This window comes from Vulpes lagopus, chromosome 2 (genome assembly GCF_018345385.1).
Source record: "Vulpes lagopus strain Blue_001 chromosome 2, ASM1834538v1, whole genome shotgun sequence".
Classification (NCBI taxonomy): domain Eukaryota; kingdom Metazoa; phylum Chordata; class Mammalia; order Carnivora; family Canidae; genus Vulpes; species Vulpes lagopus.
The window spans coordinates 174,812,124-174,824,834 of record NC_054825.1 but is presented as its reverse complement, the minus strand read 5'-3'; the positions used below and the strand labels follow the sequence as shown (position 1 = coordinate 174,824,834).

The window sequence follows — 12,711 nt, the reverse complement described above, 5'->3', positions numbered from 1 at the left end:
CAAACATCTTTGTGAAGTGTTCATATTCTATCAGCCAAACTAAACCGTAGCAAATCATCACATGTCTAAAAAATGTAGAGAAAACTGTGAGCTGCTCATTTGATATCGATTTGACCTTCTGTTCCTTTAATGACCTGATCTAAAATGACCTGGCAGGCTCAGCATCACCGCAGGCTCAGTGTCAGCAAAGGGACCCACTCTGTCCATCACTGACACGATGCAAACTCTCAGCTGCCATTCACCAGCAGGGGGCACTGCACTGGGGTCTTTCTGTAGGCAAAACTGCTCAAAAGCTGAAGACTAAAAACCGTGTTTTTTAGGAGGCTGATAAATATGTGTTGCCATCCCAGACAAATACATTGCCACACAATCGATTGGGCATCTCCACAAGCATTTCAGTAGCAATATCCACATAGGGTGTCCTGAGGCCCAGAGTCTATCTTAGAATGACAAATAAAATGGCATTGTGGGCAATTCTTAAACAACAAGTCTTTCCAGAATCCTTTCATTGAGCAGGAATATTATAAAAGGCAGTGTACCAAACTCCTTCTCATTAAGATTGCTACAGTTCATAGGTTATTGGGCCTAAATTATTTTCTAAGCAGGTTCAGCTATAAGCCAGGAAAGGGCCCTAATATGTAAGAAAATGGTCCCACTATCGGTATTTAACATAAATTCAACCAAATTAACCTGGGTTATATGTCACATTTATTATTACTAAAATAGAATTATTAGGCTTAGGGAAACTGGTAAGTATTGAAATAGAAACATTACTATATGTTTTGTATTAGCAAAAGTGTTCTCCAAGAGTAATTTCTAAACCTTAAAATTTATAAACAGAAACTTTAAAAACTACCTCAAATAGCCTGTCGTGATCTACTGATACCTTTTCATAAATGTGAGGGCCTGCACAGAAAACTAGTTTTAAGTGATAACTTCTGCAAAACACTCTGTGCAGAAATTAAATAGAATGAAATCTTTTCCCCAAACACAAACTTATAAATGGGAAAAGCACTTTGTAATTTGTTTTATTTGGTACCTTCTCAGGAAAAAAAAAATGTGTTAACATGCTCTCCAAATGTGCATATATTTTATTTATAAATTATTCATAATATTGTACTGATATCGCATGTATATTATAAAAAATAAAAATAAAAATTGGTAAAAGGTAGCATAAAAAGAATAAAAATATAGGCTCTAAGATTTTTCTCCCATATCCCAAATGATCACCATTTCTTGGACTTTCCCTGGCATATATATTCCTTACTCTAATCTTGGGGGAAATGGCCCATAAGTTAGGTATTTTCTGATCTATGAAAGACAAAATAAGAATTTTTACCTCATTTAAAATTAAAAAAAAAAAATAGAATGGCTAACCCATAAAGCAGCATTTCATCAATTATTTCCTATCTATTGAATCACTCTCATCAACACATTTTTCCCGATCTCAAAAAGCTTTTGACTTTACCCTCTGGTTAATTCCCTATTTTTCTTTCCCTTTACAGTGAAACGCCTCATTAAGACTTGTGTTGGACACACTCGAAGGTGACCTCCCCAATAATCCCACCATCTGGTATCACACTCTTGAACAGTCCCTCCCTGTGAAGGTGAGCAGACATGTGATTTGCTTCTAATCAACATTATATGATAAAAGGTGATGGGATATTACTCCATGATTCCATTTTATGAAGTAAGGCTCCATCTTGCTATCAAACTCACCTAACAGACTGTCTCTCCCTAGCTGACAGTGAAGGAATAAGCAGCCATGATGGGAGACCCATAGGGCTTTCTTGCCAAGAAGCTGAAGGCAGCCTCAAGGGCCTGAGGGCAGTCGACAGCCTGCAGGAAGCTGGAGCCCTCAGTCCTACAACCACAAGGAAATGAGTTCTGCCAACAACCTGAGTGAACTCAGAAGCAGATTCTTCCCTGGATGAGCTTCTAGGTAAGAACACAGTCCAGCCAATTCCCTGATTGCAACCCTGTGAGACCCAGCTAATCTGTGCCCAGATTCTTATGAGAGAATAAGCGTGTTTTCTTTCAAGTCACTAAATTTGTGGTAGTTTGGTTCTCTGGGCTCAGACCCAGTTTGCAGCAACATGGCTAAATGCATCAAGAATGTTGGCATCATTGGTAAATAGGGGACCCGTTACGGTGCCTCCCTCAGGAAAATGGTGAGGAAGATTGAAATAAGCCAGCACGCCAAGGATACTTGCTCCTTCTGGGGCAAAATTGAGATGAAAACATGGCATTGTGGTTCCTGCATGAAAACAGTAGCAGGTGGTGCCTGGGCCTGTGACACCACTACTGCCTTCACACTCAAGTCGGCCATCAGAAGGAGACTGAAGGAATTGAAAGACCAGTAGAAGCCCCACCATTTAAGACATTGCGGGCCTATAATAAATAGGTTAATTTATGCAACAAAAAGATAATAATAATGAAAAATAAATCTGTGGTAATGTGTTATACAGTTGTGTGCAGGGGTCCCTAAGACCACCTCCAGTTCCAATAATTTTCTAGAAGGACTCATGTAATTTAGCAAAGCCATTATAATCAAGGAACTCCCAACATTTGCCTGGCTATATTTCAGAACAGCTATGAACCAGTGGCTCTTTGTCCCTCTCCTTCCCCCTTCTTTTAGCTTATTACAGCTAAAGGATACAGATTAAAATCGGCAGCAGAAAAAGATGCGTAAAGCAGAATGCAAGACACACCAGGCGTAGGCTTCCAGTTGTCCTCTCCAGTGGAGTCCTGTGGACAGCACTTAATTCTCCAGCCATGGTATGTGACAGCTCATACAGAGTATTACCTAGGCTTGGTACCCAAGCTTTTTATAGGAAGTTCGTTCCATAGGCCCAGCTGACTCCCTGCATGACTGACATTCAATATCCAGCCTTCCCAGACAGCAGGCACATCCCATGTAGCCCCCACCATAAACCATAGTGTTAGCATAAACTATCTGGTATGGCCTAAAGCTTTAGGTAAACACTCTTAACAGGTAGGCTACTCAAAGGGAGTAGAAGTTACTTCCCAGGAGCCAGGCAAGGACCAGACCTTTCTTTGGAACGTGCAAGGTTTAGACAACCTAGATCTGCTGAGTTAATCCTTTATTCCACAGCAGCGATAGATAACTAATAAAGGTTTTGTTATCTGGAACTAGGATGCTACTGTAACGAATAGCAAAAACACAGTGGTACAGCGGGCAGAGGCTAAAAGAATTTTGACAAGTATCATAGAGAAAGCTCAAACTGCTTTCAACAGACTGCTGGGAGAAATTTGGACTTGCAGGGTACCGCCAGTCAAAGCTCAGAAGGAAATGAGGAACATGTAATTGGAAAAGGAAGGAAGGGGATCCTTGTTATATAGTGGCAGAGAGCTTAGTTACATGGTCTCCCGTAGTTAAATGAAAAACTGAACTGGTAAATAATGAACTTGGTTATCCAGACCAGGAAATTTCCAAGCAAAGTACTAAAGGCCCTGCCTGGGTTTTTTTTGTTTTGTTTTGTTTTGTTTTGTTTTGTTTTGTTTCTTGCTGCTTATAGGAAAATGTGAAAGAGATAAGAGAAAAATTGTTAGATAAAAAGGAACCAGAACTAGATGATTTTTTAAATTCTTAGCCTTCCCAAATAGAAAATACTACTTAAATGGCCTCCAAGCACTGTGGGGAAAGCATGCCCTATAGAAACAGCTGGGGATGTGACTGTGCAACCTTTTCCTTAAATCTCAGAAAGAGCAAAAGAGTCAAGAGTATTCAATCACACAAAGGGCCCTTTCAAGAGATTAAGGGTGGGCCTCTCAGATCCTCTCAATCAAACCACAGACAGAGCCTGTAGGAGCTTAGGAAATTGTCTCCCAACCCTCTTGGCAGAAGCCCCAGGTAGAGAAGAGCTCATCTCAAAAAAGATCTGTGCATGTGCGGCTTTGTTAGAGTGGAGCAAATCTAAGTAAAATCCATGCAAGGCCCAAAAGTTTGTTGAGAAAATTATTTCAGCAGAAACTAAGAGAACAGACCAAAAGGGACAGAGAGCACAAAATGAAAGGAAGCTCTAGGACCCCCAAAATTCTGTTGGCAGGAGGCAGGCTGATAAAACTCAGGTGCAAGTACATGCGACCCTTTGTGAAAGGGTTCAGATTCCAGAGATCAGAGCTCCAAAACATGAAGGAAAAATTGTTCCTCTACTCACACTTCTGATACCAAACGTATGAGGTTTTTCCACACTGAGGACCAATTCTCCAACTCTCTGGACACTAACTGGATGTTCTACAATTCAATTCAATTCTGATACTACCTTCCTGGAGTTAGTATCAGAGCCCATAAGTTAAGGGCTCAGTCCTACAAAACCGATCCACTTCAGATGCCAATTGCAAGTCCTGGGCCTGTGTTTTCTTTTCTTTCTTTCTTTCTTTCTTTCTTTCTTTCTTTCTTTCTTTCTTTCTTTCTTTCAATATTTTATTTATTTATTCATGAGAGATGCAGAGAGAGAGAGAGGCAGAGAGAGAGAGAGAGAGAAGCAGGCTCCATGCAGCGAGCCCGACACAGGACTCGATCCCAGGAATCCGGGATCACACCCTGAGCCAAAGGCAGAGGCTCAACCACTGAGCCACCCAGGCATCCCATGGGCCTTCCAACTGACTTAGCTGCAGATCAGGGGTTCCCACAACCCCCTCCTTAGGCTTGATAATTTGCTGTAACAGCTCACAGAACTCAGAGAAACACTTGACTTACATTTACTGGTTTATTATAATAAGGACAATATAAAGGATACAAATATAAAAAAAACAGCCAAAGAGGTACATAAGGTGAGATCTGTATGGTTCCCAAGGATAGGAACTTCAGTCCCCATAGACTTTGGGCTATGCCACCTTCCTGACATGTGGATTTCCGCACCAACGCAGAAGTTTTCTGAACCCCACTGTTTAGGGTTTTTATAGAGGCTCCACTATGTACGTATGTATGTAACTGATGAAATCACTGGCCGTTGGCAATAAACTTAACCTCCAGCCCTCCCTCCCTTCCCAGAGGTCAGGAAATGGGACAGAAAGTTCCAACCTTCTAATTATGCCTTGAGACTTCTCAGGAACAACCCTCGCTCTGAAGCTATCTAGAAAAGGACCCCAGCCCCCAGTCATCTCATTAGCATCTCATGCCTTGAGTCAACAATCAGAAAAACCTAAAGCTCTCAGTTTTACATCCTCAAGAAAAGACACTCATCATTTCAGAGATTCTAAAGGCCTTAGAAGTTCATGTGTCGCGAACCAAATATTAGAACGAAAGATATTCCTAGCACCCTTATCATTCAGGAAATAACAAGGTGTTAGGGGCTCTGTGCCAGAAACCAGGGGGCAGAGACAAAACACATATTTCTTATGACATCACAACCACAGATAATTATCCCCAGGCCTTGAATCCTTTTTTTTTTTTTTTAATTTATGTATTTATGATAGTCACACAGAGAGAGAGAGAGAGAGGCAGAGACACAGGCAGAGGGAGAAGCAGGCTCCATGCACCGGGAGCCCGACGTGGGATTCAATCCCGAGTCTCCAGGATCCGCCCTGGGCCAAAGGCAGGCGCCAAACTGCTGCGCCACCCAGGGATCCCCAGGCCTTGAATCCTAATCAAGGAACTCCCAACATTTGCCTGGCTGTATTTCAGAACAGCTATGAACCAGTGGCTCTTTGTCCCTCTCCTTCCCCTTCTTTTTGAATGGGAATGCCTGTGGTTCTTATCCTATACCTATTCTGCTGTTGTTTGTTGGGAGGGGGAAGAGGGATGGACAGGCCTAAAAATTGTCTTATTAGTTTTACAGATTGACAGACTGAGAGAACAGCCAGGAGCATCATCTCTACCTGGACCCAATATAGATGATGATGGCATTCTTTGACTTCCAGTAGATACTACATTGGGATGAGTCTCTTAGAGAGCTTAGGAAGGAGTGAATGTATTTTTGCACATGGAAGGGATTAGATTGAGATGGACAGATGCTAAGCTACCTTCCCAAATCCCCTCCCCTTGGTAGTAACACCTTTGTTTAATCCCCCCTCCTTGAGTATGGGCAAGACCTCTGACTTGCTTTTAACCAACAGAATAGGACGAGGGTGACGGGACGTTACTCCCATTGTCATGTTACATTATATAAAACTCCATCTTGCTAGCAGGCACACTATGGGAACTTTCTCCTTTGTTGGATGTGAGGAAACAAAAGGCCATGTTAGAAAATTCTAAGTGGCAAGAAACTGCAGCTAGCCTCTATGAGCTGAGGATGCCTTGAGTCAACAATCAGAAAAAAGCTAAAGCTCTCAGTTCTACATCCCCAAGAAGCTAGATGTTGCCAAACACCACAAATGGGAAGTGGATTTTTCCCCAGTGGAACCTCCAGATGACAACCCCAGTCCTGGCCAACACCTTAATTGCAGCCTTGTGAGACCTGAAGCAGAGGGCTCAGCTAAGCCATGTCAGTACTCCTTGCCCAAAGAAACTGGAGATAATAAATGTGTGTTGTTTCAAGCCACTAAGTTTGGGGTAATATTGTTATGCAGGATTAGCAAACCAATACAATTTGTTTCTAATCACAATCTACGATTTATCCCTTGTTATTTTCTATTAAATTCCACTTTGCCTCAGAGAACACACATCATTTGATTTTAATTCTTTTAACTTAATTAAGATTATTTTATGACACAAGGTATCATATTGGTCAATATCCCATAGTGCTTAGAAAGCATGTGTATTTTTTTGTTGTTGTTGTTGGTAGATGGAGTGTTCTATACACGTCAATTAGATTCAGGTGGTTGATGGTATTGATCAATTCTTCTACAACCTTGTAGAGTTTCTATTTGTTATATAAATTATTGAGAGAGAAATGTTGAAGTCTCCAACTATAACTGTGGATTTCTCCTTTCAGTTCAATAAGGTTTTTGCTTCATGTATTTCCAAGTTTTTTCCTTTTTTTTTTTTTTTAAGATTTCATTTATTTATTTGACAGAGACAGAGAGAGAGAGAACATGTATAAGCAGGGGGAGCGGGAGAGGGAGAGCAGGCTTCCCTCTAAGCAGGGAGCCTGATGCAGGGCTCGATCCCTGGACCCTGGGATCATGATCTGAGCTGAAAAGAGACACTTAAGTGACTGAGCCACCCAGGCACCCTCATGTATTTCCAAGTTCTGTTATTAGGGGCATACGCAGTTAGAATGGCTGTGTCTTCGTGGTGAATCATGTAATGTTCCTCGTTATCCCTAGTAATTTACCTTCCTCTGAAGACAATTTGATATTAATATATATAGCCACTCCAGTCTTTTGATTAGTATTTGCATAGTCTATCTTTTTCTAGTATTTTATTTTTTAACTTACCTACACTGTTATATTTAGAGTGAGTTCTTGTAGAAAGCAGATAGTTGGCTCCTCTGATTTAGCCCAATTTGACAGTCTCATACTTTCAGTTAGTGTGTACAGATGGGTTACATTTATTTTTTTTAAGATTTTATTTATTTATTCATGAGACAGAGAGAGAGACACGGGAGGTGGGGGGCAGAGACACAGTTAGAGGGAAAAACAGGCTCCATGCAGGAAGCCCAACATGGGACTCCATCCCGGGTCTCCAGGATCACACCCTGGGCTGAAGGTGGCGCTAAACCGCTGAGCCACCCAGGCTGCCTGATGGATCACATTTAATATAATTCTTGATATGTTTGGATTTAGGTCTATGCCATTGTCTTTTAAATCAGGAGAAAAAACTGAGTCATAAATAAAAATTACATTCATACTATCTTTTATATTCACCTATTTATCTTAACTGGAGACTTTTATTTTAGCAGGTGGATTTAAGTTACTGTCTAGTGTCCTTTCATGTCAGCCTAAAGGATTTCCTTCAGTATTTCTTCCAGGGCATGTCTGCTAGTGACAAATTCTCTGTTTTTGTTTATCTGCATGTCTCAGTTTCTGCTTTATCTTTGGTAGATAGCTTTGCTGCATATAGAATTCTTGGATGACCTATCTTTTTCTTTCGGCTCTTTGAATATAACATCTCACTACCTTCTGGCTTCCATGATTTCTGATGAGAAATTAACTTGTTAAGGATCTCTTGTACATGATGCGACACTTCTCTTCCTGCTTTGAAGATCTCTTTGAAAGATGTCTTTGGATTGCAATTTGATTGCAATGTGTCTTTGATTATAATGTGTCTAGGTGTGAATTTCATTGAGTTTATCTTATATGAGATTTGTTGAGCTCCTCAATGTGTAGATTAATGTTTTCCATCAAATTTGGGAAGTTTTATGCCATTATTTCTTTAGATATTATTTCTGTCCTATATATATATATATGTATATATGTATATACATATATATATATACACACACACACATATGTATATATATTGTATATATGTATGTATATATATATGTGTGTGTGTGTGTGTGTTTGTGTCTTCTCTTCCTCTAGGATTCCATTATGCATATGCTTTCTGGTGCTCCACAGGTCTCTGAGGCTCTGTTCATATTTATTCTTCCTCTTTTCTTTCTGTTCACCAGACTACATAATCTCAATTGACCTCTTTAAGTTCACTGAGTCTTCTGCTTCCTCATATGCACTGTTGATCCTGTCTAGAGAATTTTTCTTTCTTTCTTTCTTTTTTAAGATTTTATTTATTTGACAGAGAGAGAGAGACAGCACTCTAGGGAACACACCAGCAGGGGGAGCAGCAGAGGAAGAGGGAGAAGGCAGCTCTCCATGGAGGAGGGAACTCAATGTGAACCTCAATCTTAGGATGCTGGGATCACAAACTGAGCCAAAGGCAAAGGCAGACGCTTAACCAACTGACCCACCCAGGCACCTCAAATTTTTTATTTTAGGTAGTGTGCTTTTCTATTCTAGAATTGCTATTTTGCACTTTTTAAATAATTTCTGACCCTTTGTTGCTAATCTCTATTTTGAGATAATTTTGATACTTTCCTTTAGTTCTTGGACATAGTCTTCCTTTCATTCTTTGAACTCTTTAAAATAATTGACTTAAAATCTTTGTATACTAAATCCAAAATCTGAGGTTCCTCTAGACACTTTCTATTGGCTACTATATTTTTCCTATGAAGGGGCATACATTCTTATTTCTTTGAAGTTTCATAATTGTTTTTAGTTGGAAACTGAACATTTTGAATAATATAGTATGACAACTCTGAACATCAGATTCTACTCTCCATCCCCAAGATTTGTTGGTGTTGCTGTTGCTTTATTTAATGACTTTTCTAAACTATAAAATATATATTCATTTGCTGTATGTGAACACTGAAGCCTCTGCTAAGTTAACTTTGTGGTCAGCTGGTGACAGGACAGATTTCCTTAAATTCTTGAAGCCAGTAAGTTTCCTAGTCTTTGCTGAGGGACTCTTTATTCATGTTGAGGCACACCCTCACCCTCAGTGAGGCAATTTATGACTCTGCCTCAGCCTTAACTTCCTGCTTGCAAAGACCCTCAAAGTTAGCCAAAGATGAAAGCACGGGACCTTCTCAGGTTTTTTCTGAGCATGTGCACATCCCTGGGCATGTGCATGGCCTTCTAGATTCCCAGGAATATGTTGGAGCTTTTCAAAGCCCCTGTGAACATATAATTCCCTTGCTTTTCTTTGTATACCTCTGGCTTGCCTATTATTTGCCCCAATATTACTCACTGCCTTAAACAGCTGAAATGTTAAAACAATTGCCATTGATTGTTTTCCACAAACATTCCCAGGGAAAAGGCTTTGTGGTGGGCTTCCAGTAAGGTCAAATAAAGACAGTCATGTGAGTGAGGTCTTACAAAGAACCACCAGATGAGTCAAATCTTGGGAATGGGGCTTTTGAAGAAGCTCCAACTACATCTGCCCCCTCCAGTGCCTGCCAGACTGGTGGTTCTCACCACAAAAGCAAGCTGTTAGTTGTCAAAGTTACCATGGAGTGAGGAAGGAGGAATGGAAATAAATCAACTTAAACCACCACAACACTCATTGTTTTTACTGAGATTCAGCCACTTTTCAAAAATAAATGCTCTGCAAGCCTTCAGAGTTCTCAGAAAATTGATTCTGACAATTTTTGCCAACATTCTCCTTGCTTTAAGGAAGGAGAGACTTTTGGGTGTCCTTACTCTGCCATTTTTGCTGACATCACCCTCTACCACTTCAAGATGAAAGACAGAAGCCTTATCCCCACATAAGACCCTTTACGCCCCCTCACTTCTGTTGTGACTGTCATACCATTGCATTTACATACAATGAAAACCCCACCAGGTCATGTTATCCTTTTTGTTTTCAGCCATCATACACATCTTAGATAACTTAATGTGGCATATTTATCCACATATTTTCCGTTTATGTTGCTCTTTCTTATTACCAAAATTCCAAGTTTCCCTCCAAAAGCTTCATCATTTTCCCTCTGCCTAAAGAACTTTTAACATTAATTTAAAGCAGGTCTGCTGGTGATACCTTCTCTTGGTTTTCCTTCATCTAAGAAAGTTTCTATTTTATCTTCATTCGTGAAGGGCATTTTCTCTGGATATGGAATTCTGATTTGACAGTTCTTCCCATTCAGCACTTTAAAAATGTTTCCACTGCCTCCTGTCCTCCATGGTAGCTAATAAGTCTCTCAAATCATGGTTCCTCTATAGACAATTGTTTTTTGTCTGGCTACTCTTAGGATTTTTCTTTCTCTTTCTCTTTTGCTTGCAGAAGTTTTTGTTTGTTTGTTTGTTTTGTTTTGTTTTGTTGTTTTTTTGTTTTTTTTTTAATTTATGATAGTCACACACACAGAGAGAGAGAGGCAGAGACACAGGCAGAGGGAGAAGCAGGCTCCATGCACCGGGAGCCCGATGTGGGATTCGATCCCTGGTCTCCAGGATCGCGCCCTGGGCCAAAGGCAGACGCCAAACCGCTGCGCCACCCAGGGATCCCCACTTGCAGAAGTTTGGTTTGATGTGTCTGGCTATAAATCTCTTTGAGTTTTTCCATTTGGGTTTCACTTGGTTTGAATCTGTAATTTTATATCTTTTACCAAATTTGGGGAAATTTCAGCCATTACTTCTGTTCCTTAAACCAGAAAGAAAGGGCTTCTCTTTGAGATATTTCTGTCTGTGCCAGGATGCAGTTTTAAAGATCAAGTTATCTTTGGGTCCCAGCCAGTAGAAAAGGAGGGAAAAGAAAGAAAAAATAAAGCCACCACTTGGATAGTTGTATTTCATGTTCTGGTTTTCTTCCCCAATATGCCTGCTACAATTTACTTTTTAGAGTCCTGTGATATCTGCTTTATGCATTCTTCTCAGGGTTTTTAGCTACATTCAGAGGGAAAGTAAGGTGGAATGTGTTTATCCCATCTTCACTTAAATCAGTATCTTCAATTCTCTCTTAACACACCCTGAAGTCAGGCTTTGCCTCCACTGCTCTGCTGAAAGTACAAATATCAAAAATACAACTGAATTTTTTATTTTGACCTTGATCTTATAATCTTTCTAAATTCATGTATTGGTTCTAGTAATGTTTTTGTGGATTCCTTAGGATTTCCTATATGAATGATTATGTCATGTGAACATGAAAATAATTTTACTTTTTCTTCTTTAGATCTTCATGACATTTGTTTCTTTTTATTGTCTTTTTTACCTTTAACTCTACCTAAAGCCTTCAGCTCACTGATGGATAACAGTGAGAACAGACAATTCATCTTTTTCTCAATTTTAGGAGAAAACTTTTCAATATTTTACCATTAGGTATAATGTTGTTGCTCTTTATGAGACTGTTAGAGTTACTTTCTAATCTTAATTTGTTGAGGTTTTTTGTTTGCCTGTTTGTTTCAGGAGTAGAATTTAGTGATTTATCACTTACATATAACACCCAGGGCTCATCACACCATGTGCCCTCCTTAATACCCAACACCTATTTAGCCCATCCCTCACCCACCTCCCTCCATCAACCCTCAATTTGTTCTCTATAGTGAAGAGTCTCTCATGGTTTGCCTCTCCCTCTCTCCTTCTCTCTTTCTTTTTTCCCTTCCCATATGTCCATCTGTTGTTTCCTAAATTCTACATATGAGTGAAATCACAAGATAGTTGTCTTTCTCTGACTTGTTTTGCTTAACATATACACTCTAGCTCCAACTCTGTCACTGCAAATGGCAAGATTTCATTCTTTTTAATGGCTGAGTAATATTCCAGTGTGTGTGTATGTGTGCATGCGTGTGTGTGTGTATATATACACATATATCACATCTTTATCCATTATCAATTAATGGACATTTGAGCGCTTTCCATAGTTTTGCTATTGTTGATGTTGCTATACACATTGGAGTGCATGTGCCCCTTTTAAGCTGCATTTTTTTTTTAAATCGTTTGGATAAGTATCTAGTAGTCCAATTGCTGGATCATAGGGTAGTTCTATCTTTAACTTTTTGAGGAATCTCCAGACTGTTTTGCAGAGTGTCTGCACTAGTCTGCATTCCCACCAACAGTGGAAGAGAGTTCTCCTTTCTCCACATCCTTGCCAACATCTATTTTTTCCTGTGTTGTTAATTTTAGCCATTCTGACAGGTGTGAAGTCATTTCTCATAGTGGCTTTGATTTGTATTTCCCTGATGATGAGTGATGTTGAGCATCTTTTCATGTCTGTTAGCCATCTGGATGTCTTCTTTGGAAAAATGTCTTTTCATATCTTCTGCTCATTTCTTAACTGGATTATTTGGGTTTTGGGTGTTAAGTTTGATAAGT

General features: G+C 39.8%; 1 pseudogene; it reads left to right on the top strand.

The window, feature by feature from the left end:
• Window positions 1–2,096: 2,096 nt before the first annotated feature.
• LOC121484952 lies at window positions 2,097–2,363 on the top strand (annotated as a pseudogene).
• The last annotated feature ends 10,348 nt before the right edge of the window (window positions 2,364–12,711 follow it).